A 10,704-nucleotide genomic window follows, 5' to 3' on the forward strand; every position below is an offset into this window, starting at 1 on the left:
CTCTCCAAGCCCTCTCTTCAAGCTCCCGCTTTCGTGCGCTCCTCTCCAAGCCCCCTTTCCAAGCCCCACTTTAGGAGCGTCCTTCTCCAAAGCCCCCTCCCCGTGCGCCTCTTTCAGCGCCCCTCTCCATGAGCCCTTCCCCAAGCGCTCTTCCCCGGGCGCCCCTCTGCCATCCAGCTCTACAAAGTGGTCCCTTCCTTGCGCCCCTCTGAAGCCGACTTCTCCAAGTCCCTCTCCAGGAGTCCTTCTGGGTTGGGCCCCCCTCCCAGCCCCTTCTTCTTCCTTCCTCCTCCCGAGGCCCCTCCCTCCCTCCTTCCCTTCTCTGTCGGCGCCGGAGGAGCCGAGGAAAGAGTTAAGAGGGGCGGGGAGGTGGGGCTCTCACGCGTCATTGGGCCGATGATGTGCAGCAAACAAAAACGGTGCGCCTGGGTGCCAGTCAGTCACTGCATCGGGTCCATCTGCACCAGGCTCCTTTCTGCCTGCCCGCCCGCCCGCCTGCCTGCCTGCCTGCCGGCCGCCTCCCTCCCTCTCTCTCTCCCTTCCTCCCTCCTTCCTCCCCGCTTCCTTCTTTCCTTCCTTCCTCCCTTCCTTCTTTTTTCCGCCAAGCACCGGAGAAAAACACCAGCGCGCCTGCCAGCAGCGCCCCACGGCCATGGAAAAGGCACACGGACAATAGGCACATCCCCACCTACCCACTCTAAAAATATATATTCTCCTTTTTTGCCTTTTTTTCCTTCCCTCTCCCCATAGAAAAAAACAAGAGGGGAACTCGTCGCGTCTTTTTTGAATTTTTTTCCCAATTTTGGCCACTTTTTGCTGGGGATTAATATATTTTTCCTGCTTTTGCCAATCTGTCCCTTCCCTTCTGCCTTTAGGATTACAATCCTGACCTTATTCCCGGTAAGTAAAGATATATTTTGGTTGTACATCGAAATGAAAAAAATGCATGCATTCAATAATAAGAGAAAGAAGGGGAAATGTTACTTGCCCACACCACACCCTTCGTGGCTGCTTTTGGGGGGTTCGTTTCCTGGCACCTCAAAAGGCCAAAATAGAGAGATAGAGAAAAGACAGAAAGAGAGAAGAGACGGAGAAACAGAACAGAGCGAAAGAGAGATGGCAGGGCGATCAATACAAAGCGGCTTGGAGGAAAAAGCGGGTGTCGGGTTTGTATTTAATTTTAATCGGTGGAGGGGAGGAAAAAAGCATCAGACAATGACTGGAAGTCGGGAGGACATCTGTTTCGGTTGCGGGTATTTTGTCCCCCCTTTTCAGCCAAAAAAAATAGAAAGAGAGAGCTCAGATGGAAGGAAATAAACAGAGAGGATGGATTGGAGCGGATTGCTGCTGTGAACGGAAATTTGGGGAGGAAAGCTCAAAAAAAGGATCGAAAAGGAGCAAAACAGAAGGAAGGGAACATGTTGTCTTTCTCCTTCCTTCCTTCCTTCTTTTCTTCCTCCCTTCTTTCTGTCCTTCTTTTCTTTTTCTCTTCCTTGTTTCCCTTCCACTTTGGAGTTCTGCCTCTTTTGCTTGGCGAGGGATCCTTTGCATTGTGTTGTCCAAGGCTTTCACTGCCGAAACCACTGGGTTACTGTGAGTTTTCCGGGCTGTATTTATTAATTACTATTTTTGTATACTATATTTGTATACCGCCCCTCTCAGCCCCACGGGCGACTCAGGTTTTCCTGAGAGTTTTCCGGGCTGAGAGTTTTCCGGGCTGTATTTATTTATTTATTATATTTGTATACTATATTTGTATACCGTCCCTCTCAGCCCCACAGGAGACTCAGGGCTGAGAGTTTTCCGGGCTGTATTTATTTATTTACTATATTTTTATACCGCCCCTCTCAGCCCACAGGTGACTCAGAGCTGAAAGTTTTCCGGGCTGTATTTATTTACTATATTTGTATACTCTGTGTGTATACAGCCCCTCTCAGCCCCGCAGGTGACTCAGGGCTGAGAATTTTCCGGGCTGTATTTATTTATTTACTATATTTGTATATTTCAGCCCCACAGGAGACTCAGGGCTGAGATTTTTCCAGGCTGTATTTATTTATTTACTATATTTCTATACCGTCCCTCTCAGCCCCACAGGCGACTCGGGGCTGAGAGTTTTCCGGGCTGTATGTATTTATTTACTATATTTGTATACTATATTTGTATACCGCCCCTCTCAGCCCCATAGGTGACTCAGGGCTGAGAGTTTTCCGGGCTGAATTACCTCTGAGGATGCTTGCCATAGATGCAGGCGAAACGTCAGGAGAAATGCCTCTAGAACATGGCCCTATAGCCCGAAAAAACCCACAAGAACCTAGTGTATTTATATTTGTATATACTATATTTGTATACCGACCCTCTCAGCCCACAGAAGACTCAAGGCTGAGAGTTTTCCGGGCTGTATGTATTTATTTACTATATTTGTATACTATATTAGTATATCGCCCCTCTAAGCTCGCAGGTGACTCGGGGCTGAGAGTTTTCCGGGCTGTATTTATTTATTTATTTATTTACTATATTTGTATACTATATTTGTATGCCGCCCCTCTCAGCCCCGCAGGCGACTCAGAGCTGAGAGTTTTCTGGGCTGTATGGTCAGGTTCCTGTCGTTTCTTCCACATCTATGACAGAGGTAAATCCCACCTTGGACTTTCAACAGATACATAAACCCCACTTGCCTAGTTTCCAACAGACCTCACAACCTCCGAGGATGTCTGCCATAGATGGAGGCGAAATGTCAGGAGAGAATGCTTCTGGAACATGGTCGGAAAACTCACAGCAACCCATAAATCCCATTGATTCAATGCGTTGGGAGTAAGTTACAGGACCCAGTCTTAGCATCGTTACACAGAATTACTTTTTGATGCTGGAACAAGAGCCGACCTTCCACTCTGGGATTGAGAAAGGAAATCTGTAGGAGAGAAAGAGGGAGAGGGAGGAGGTTGTGTGTGAGAGGAATACACACGCACACAGGCAGCCTCATCTCCATCAAAAGAGGAATGAAACACGCTCAGATCCCTCGCAGGGGCTCTTTCTCCTGATTTCTTTTCATTGAGGGCAGAGAGAAGGGCGAGGAGGGAATGCCACCCCTTTCAGCCCGGCAAAAGGAAACCATTCTGAAGTTGGCAGCAGAAGAAAGTAACTTCCCCGCCACCCAGCCCACGCGCGCCCACCTCGGAGAGGCTCGGCGTGAAATCAGAACAGTAATCCGCTTGGGGATTGCTTTGGTCGCGGTGGAAGAAAAAGCTGGTGGAGAAAGCTGTCATTATCATTGTTGTTATTGTCATTATCATCATCTTCATTTGTATTTCTTTGTTGATAATTAGCGAGCCATGGCAATATTGATTCTCTAATCATGACCTCCAACTTCTAAATTATTAGGAGCACACGAATAATAATAATAATAACAATGGCAACAATAATAAGCATGGGTTGTTGTGGGTTTTTCGGGCTATATGGCCACGTTCTAGAAGCATTCTCTCCTGTCGTTTCGCCTGCATCTATGGCAAGCATCCTCAGAGGTAGTGAGGTCAGTTGGGAACTAACAGATGAAGAGAACATAGAAGCAAAATACAAAAAGGTTTGCTAATTATGTATCTCTCAGAAACTTGTGTACATTTCTGGCAAAATCTCTGAGTCATATTAACAAAGGATTCCCCCAGGCCAGTCATTGAAGCTGCATGGCCATTCAATGCCAATCAAGATGACCAATTGCAACATTCACACACCTCCAACAGACAAGAGTTCTTTCTCCCACCCTGGACATTATTCCACAGATATATTAACCCCACTTGCAGACCTCCCAACCTCTGAGGATGCTTGCCATAGATGAAGGCCAAACGTCAGGAGAGAATGCTTCTAGAACATGGCCATATAGCCCGAAAAAACCTACAACAACCCAGTGATTCCAGCCATGAAAGCCTTAGACAATATATATAAAGCCCACTTGCAGACTTCCCAACCTCTGAGGATGCTTACCATAGATGCCATAGGCAAAACGTCAGGAGAGAATGCTTCTAGAGCATAGCCATATAGTTCGAAAATCCTACAACAACCCAGTGATTCCAGCCATGAAAGCCTTCGACAATATATATATATAAAGCCCACTTGCAGACCTCCCAACCTCTGAGGATGCTTGCCATAGATGCAGGCGAAACGTCAGGAGAGAATGCTTCTAGAGCATGTTCATATAGCCCGAAAAACCTACAACAACCCAGTGATTCCAGCCATGAAAGTCTTCGACAATACAATAACAGGCTGCGCTATTGCGACCCATGCTTCCTGTTCTCTCTCCCTTGTTTTCTCCTCTCTTCCTTCGTTGCCCAGTTCAGCTCCACGCAGGACTCCTTCTCCACACCTGGCTAGAGTGGCTTCTCTAAACACCCCACCCGGGTTTTAGAAAATGGAGCTCTTCCGTGTCATCCCAAAGCTTGCTTTGTTGTACACGGACGAGTTTTCAGGCGCGTCTTCGGGATGAGAAGCGACTTGTTTGGGTTTCTCCGTTGGAAAAGTCTTCTTCAGAAGCTCCCTTGGTGACTTCTCCTCCAGGAATTCCAGGAGAAGAAGATCCCATTCACCTCAGGGTGTCTGCTGGTCCTTTCCTTGAGGGGAAACTCTCCTCCTCCTCAATCACCATCAGGGTATATTTCTGAAATGTGTTTTGGAAGGCTTTCGTGGCCGGAATCACTCGATTGCTGTGAGTTTTCCGGGCTGTATGGCCATGTTCTAAAGGCATTATCTCCTGACGTTTCGCCTGCATCTATGGCAGGCATCCCCCGAGATTGTGAGGTCTGTTTCCAACCTCTGAGGAAACCTGAGAAGAGAGAATGCTTTTGGAACATAGTCATACAGCCCGAAAAAAACTCACAACAACCTGTGTTTCCAATCACTCGGTTGCTGTGAGTTTTCCGGGCTGAACAGTGGTTCTCAACCTGTAGGTCCCCAGGTGTTTTGGCCTACAACTCCCAGAAATCCCAGCTAATTTACCAGCTTTTAGGATTTCTGGGAGTTGAAGACCCACAGATTGAGAACCACTGTTCTAGAAGCATTCTCTCCTGACGTTTCGCCTGCATTTATGGCAGGCACCCCCTGAGATTGTGAGGTCTGCTTCCAACCTCTAAGGACACCTGTCATAGATGTGGATTAAACGTCAGGACAGAATGCTTCTGGAACATGAATATACAGCCCGAAAAACCCACAACAACCCGTGTTTCCAATCACTCAGTTGCTGTGAGTTTTCCGAGCTTTATGGCCATGTTTTAGAAGCATTCTCTCCTGACGTTTCGCTTGCATTTATGGCAAGCATCCTCTGAGATTGTGAGGTCTGAGGATACCTGTCATAGATGTGGGTAAAACGTCAGGAGAGGATGCTTCTGGAACATAACCATACAGACGGAAAAACTCACAACGACCAGTGTTCCAATCACTCAGTTGCTGTGAGTTTTCCGGGCTGTATGGTCATGTTCTAAAAGCATTCTCTCCTGACGTTTTGCCTGCATCTATGGCAGGCATCTCTTGAAATCTGTTTCCAACCTCTGAGGATACCTGTCATAGATGTGGGTGACACAACGGGAGGGAATGCTTCTGGAACATAACCATACAGACCGAAAAACTCACAACAACCCGTATTCCAATCACTCGGTTGCTGTGAGTTTTCCGGGCAGTACGGCCATGTCCTAGAAGCATTCTCTCCTGACGTTTCGTCTGCATCCTCAGAGGTGGTGAGGTCTGTTTCCAACCTGCCATAGATGTGGGTGAAACATCAGGAGAGAATGCTTCTGGAACATGACCATACAGCTCGAAAAACTCACAACAACCCGTGTTCCAGAAGCATTCTCTCCTGACCTTTCTCCCGTTCTCTCCTGAGGTTTCAGAAATAGTTCTCCGCCTAGGACTTTGTTTCCAGTAACGAATCGGTTTAATTTCCAAGTGTTTTAGTTGGATCTACACCGCCACAAAATGCATTACATGATCAGGGCATATGGTGGGGTTCAAGCACTGTAGATCCAGCCTTTGTGGGTTTGGGTATTTGTTTATTTTTTGAGGGGCGAAGGAGAATCCCGCGGCAAGCCTCCCCTTTCCGGCCCCCTTCCGAGGCGGGTTCCCCCCCCCCCCTCTCTCCCTTGGAAAGGAGCGTGTCGAGGTGAGGCCTAATTCCCTCTGCTGGCTGCTTTTAATTAAAGTCTCCCAGGGAAAGTGCGGGATTATGTTAATGAGCAGACAGACGTTCCCTCTCGGGCGCTGACCTCCAATCCGTCGCGGAGGCCAGAGAGAGAGAGACAGAGAGAGAGAAGGAGAGTCAGCAAACAAGGGCTCTCCAAGTGTTTTGGACTTCAACTCCCACCATTCCTAACAGCCTCAGGCCCCTTCCTTTCCCTCCTCAGCCGGGTAAAATGGGCATTTATGAGGCACCGCAGCATTCAATAGCAAAGCACGTGTTTTATAAACAGACGTGTCCCTTTAATTACTCTTTACTTTTGATTTAAAACCTCCAAATAGACACATCCTCTGTTCATATCCAGCATTTATTTTCAAAGCTTTAACTATTACATTTGGCCCAGCCATAGGTTTTTTAATTCTTGTGTGTTGTTGTCTTGTTGTTGTTTATTCGTTCAGTCCTCTCCGACTCTTCCTGACCTCATGGACCAGCCGTCACCACCCCCAGCTCCTCCAAGGTTAGTCCAGTCACTTCAAGGATGCCATCCATCGACCAAGAGCAAGATGGATGGATGGCATCCTTGAAGTGACTGGACTTCAAGGAAGTGTTATTGTCTACATATGAGCTATATTAATTGTATTGTTTATTTTGTGATTTTATTATTGCTTGTTGTTTTTGATGTGTTGTTGGGCTTGGCTTCATGTAAGCCGCTCTGAGTCCCTTGGGGAGATGGTGGCGGGGTATAAATAAAGTTATTATTATTATTATTATTATTATTATTATTATTATTATTATTATTATTATTATTTATTCCCCCGGTTATTCGCAGAGAAAAGCTCCCAGTGAAAATGTAGAAGACTATCACTGCCAACTCCAGGCTTTGGAGAATTGCTGCAGGCCAGATGAGACCTCACACCCTCTAAGGATGCTTGCCATAGATGCAGGCGAAACGTCAGGAGAGAATGCTTCTAGAACATGGCCATATAGCCCGAAAAAACCTACAACAACCCAGTGATTCTGGCCATGAAAGCCTTCGACAATATATATAAACCCATTTGCAGGCCTCCCAACCTCTGAGGATGCTTGCCATACATGCAGGCGAAACGTCAGGAGAAATGCCTCTAGAACATGGCCATATAGCCTGAAAAAACCCACAAGAACTGAGTGATTCCAGCCATGAAAGCCTTCGACAATAAATTGGAATAGTGTATTGTCGAATGCTTTCATGGCCGGAATCACTGGGTTGTTGTAGGTTTTATTCGTGATAGGTCAATGGTGTAAGGCATGCCTGGCCCTCCAAGTGTTTTGGACTTCAACTCCCAGCATTCCTAACAGCCTCAGGCCCCCTCCTTTTCCCCCCTTAGCGAGGCTGTTAGGAATGGTGGGAGTTAAAGTCCAAAACATTTGGAAATCGTCTGCTTTGCCATTGAATATTGCGGTGCCTCATAAGTGCCCATTTAACCCACCCCTTGCATTTTTGCTTAAGTGGCTGAAGGGGAAAAGGAAGGGGTCTGAGGCTGTTAGGAATGGTGGGAATTGAAGTCCAAAACACCTTAATGCTGCCAGCCGCTTTGCGTCTCAATCAAGAGATAAAAGCGGGACAACAGCAATAAAATAGATGCGCCCTGCTTCGTATGGTCTTCTGCCAGAACCGGAGCCATCCTCTCCCCTTTCCAGATGGGAAGGCAAAAAGACTCCGAGTTGTGACAATACACGGATTCGAAAACCCTCGAGTTAGGATTGAAAGGCTTTCAGGACAGAGAAGGAGTCCAAACATCGGGATTTCCAAGCCGGGGTTTCCGAGGGTTGGTTGAGAACTCGCTGGGGACTCTGCCAGAGACGGCCATCTATTTAAAACCATCGATTTATTTTTGGATCTTCAGATATCATGTTGTATTCATGGGTTCCTTGAGACCTGAACGTGATTGCAAGAGTTTCTCTCCATGGTAAAAAGGAGTGGGGATGGAAAAAAAGATGGATTCTCTCTCTTTCTCTTTCTCTCCTTTCGCTTTCTCTTCTTTCTCTTTCTCCCTTCTCTCTCTCTCTCTCCTTTCTCTTTCTCTTCTTTCTCTTTCTTTCCTTTCTCTCTCTCCTTTCTCTTTCTCTTTTCCTCCTTTCTCTCTCTCTCCTTTCTCTCTCTCTCTTTCTCTTTCTCTTGCTCTCCTTTTTCTTTCTCTTCCTCTCCTTTCTCTTTCTCTTGCTCTCCTTTTTCTTTTTCTTTCTCTCCTTTCTCTCTCTCTCCTTTCTCTTCCTCTCCTTTCTCTTTCTCTCCTCTCTCTTTCTCTTCTTTCTCTTTCTCTTCTTTCTCTCTCTCTCCTTTTTCTTTCTATTTCTCTCCTTTCTCTTCCTCTCCATTCTCTTTCTCTCCTTTCTCTTTCTCTTTCTCTCCTTTTTCTTTCTCTTCCTCTCCTTTCGCTTTGTCTTTCTCTCCTTTTTCTCTTTCTCTTTCTGCTCACCCAAACATGACCTCCTTTCCCCTTCTCCCTTTCCTCTTCCTCTCTCTTTCCTACCATCCTGGGCTCCTCCTCCGCCCACGTTTGGCCTCCTTTTTCTCCCTTCCTTTCCTTCTCCAAACACCATCTCCCACCTTTGTCTTCCTTCCTAAAATTCCCCTCTTCCCCTCGTTTTGAGACTCCCGACAGGATCCCTTGAAACATTTCATAAAGGGGGTAGATTCGCCTTGAAATCCCTGAGCCCTTCTATCCAAAATATCAAGGCAGAATAACACACAATATCTGCTTTGAACTGGAATATCAGAGTCCACACTGCCATATATCCCAATTCAAAGCAGATAATGTGGGATTTTATTCAGGTGTGTGGAAGGGGCCTCTCTTTGGCTTTTCCGGAGTAGATGGTGTTGTTCATTCGTTCATGAGACACAACACATCAAAAACAACAAGCAGTAAACAAAATAAACAATACAATCAATATAACTCTGTTTACAGAAGGAGACTCCAGCCTTTTCCGTTGTCAAGCAGCCCTTATTGCCAGGAAGTTCTTCCTAATGGGTTGTTGTAGTTTTTTCGGGCTATATGGCCATGTTCTAGAAGCATTCTCTCCTGACATTTCGCCTGCATCTATGGCAAGCACCCTCAGAGGTTGTGAGGTGAAACATTAGTTCTTCCTAATGTTTAGGTGGAATATCTTTTCGACCCATTGCTCTGGAGCAGTAGAAAGTAAGCTTGCCCCATTCCTCAAGAGGACAAGAGGACAGAGATCCTTTCAGACCTCTTTTTCCCCCCATCTAAACATTCCCAATTCCGAAGCCGCTCCTCATAGGGCTTGGCTTCCAGACCTTTAACCATTTTAAACACTATCCTAATTGTCGGAGGCTTTGATGGCCGGAATCATTGGATTGCTGTGAATTTTCCGGGCTGTATGTTCCAGAAGCATTCTCTCCTGACGTTTTGCCTACATCTATGGCAAGCATCCTCAGAGGTTGTGAGGTTATTGAAAACTAGGAAATTGGGGTTTATATATCTGTGGAATGTGCAGGGTGAGAGAACATGCAACATTCACACTTGCCTCAAACATTTCACAGATAAACAAACCCCATCTGGCTAGTTTCTGAATGTTTGAATGTTTACATTTTATGTATGTCTTGTGTGTAATTATTCAAATTTGATTTTAAGTTCATAATTATATATAGTAATTAATTATTATGATTTATTTGGCATATTATGTATGTTGGTATTGAATTGTTGCCATTTAGTATGTTAGTCTCACCCATCCAACCTAACCTTCTGTATTATCCAACTTGCAATCTGCCTCCTGGGTTGTAGGTTTTTTCGGGCTCTATGGCCATGTTCTAGAGGCATTCTCTCCTGACGTTTCGCCTGCATCTATGGCAAGCATCCTCAGAGGTTGTGAGGTCTCCTGTCCTGATCCATAGCTGTTTCAATACATTGCAATGTTTTTGGTGCTAAATTCCTAAATACAGCAATTACTACATAACATTACCGTGTATTGAACTGCTTTTTCTGTCGATTTGTTGTAAAACGTGATGTTTTGGTGCTTAGTTTGTCAAATCATAACGCTATTTAATAGGCTTTTCTTTAATCCCTCTTTATTATCCAACATTTTGACTCTACTGTATCTACAGTAAATAAATACATATACTTTCCAAGAGACCCCTCAAACTCTGAGGATGGGTGCCATAGATGGAGGCGAAACGTCAGGAGAGAATGCTTCTGGAACATATAGCCATGAGAAAACTCACAGCAACCCAATGTCCTAGTTAATTATGAACTTGGCGGTGTCCGGCAGGACTGAAGACCGACAGGTCTCGGAAAGCGTGGATGAGCTCCCTCGATCAGCTCCAGCTTCTCATGCAGGGGCGTGAGAGAAGCCTCCCATAAGGATGGTAAAACATCAAAATATCCTGGCCTCCCCTGGGCAACGTCCTTGTAGCAAGGATGGTAGTATCGTGCTTGTAGACAGCCAATTCTCTCACACCAGAAGCGACTTGGGGAGAGCGAGGATGAGCTCTCTCTGGCAGCTCCAGCTCCCCATGCAGGGACATGAGGGAAGCCTCCCACAAGGATGGTAAA

General features: G+C 46.1%; 1 protein-coding gene across 1 annotated transcript in view; it reads left to right on the forward strand.

Annotated features, from left to right (window-relative positions):
• The first annotated feature begins 373 nt into the window (after nucleotides 1-373).
• The window catches only part of PRDM8 (PR/SET domain 8), a 21,344-nt gene continuing 11,013 nt past the window's right edge, over nucleotides 374-10,704 (forward strand). The window contains 1 exon segment of the mRNA XM_060779344.2: nucleotides 374-900. The gene's annotated coding sequence lies outside the window, so the exon portion shown is untranslated.

The sequence above is a fragment of the Anolis sagrei genome, chromosome 5 (assembly GCF_037176765.1).
Source record: "Anolis sagrei isolate rAnoSag1 chromosome 5, rAnoSag1.mat, whole genome shotgun sequence".
In the NCBI taxonomy this organism is placed as follows: Eukaryota; Metazoa; Chordata; class Lepidosauria; order Squamata; family Dactyloidae; genus Anolis; species Anolis sagrei.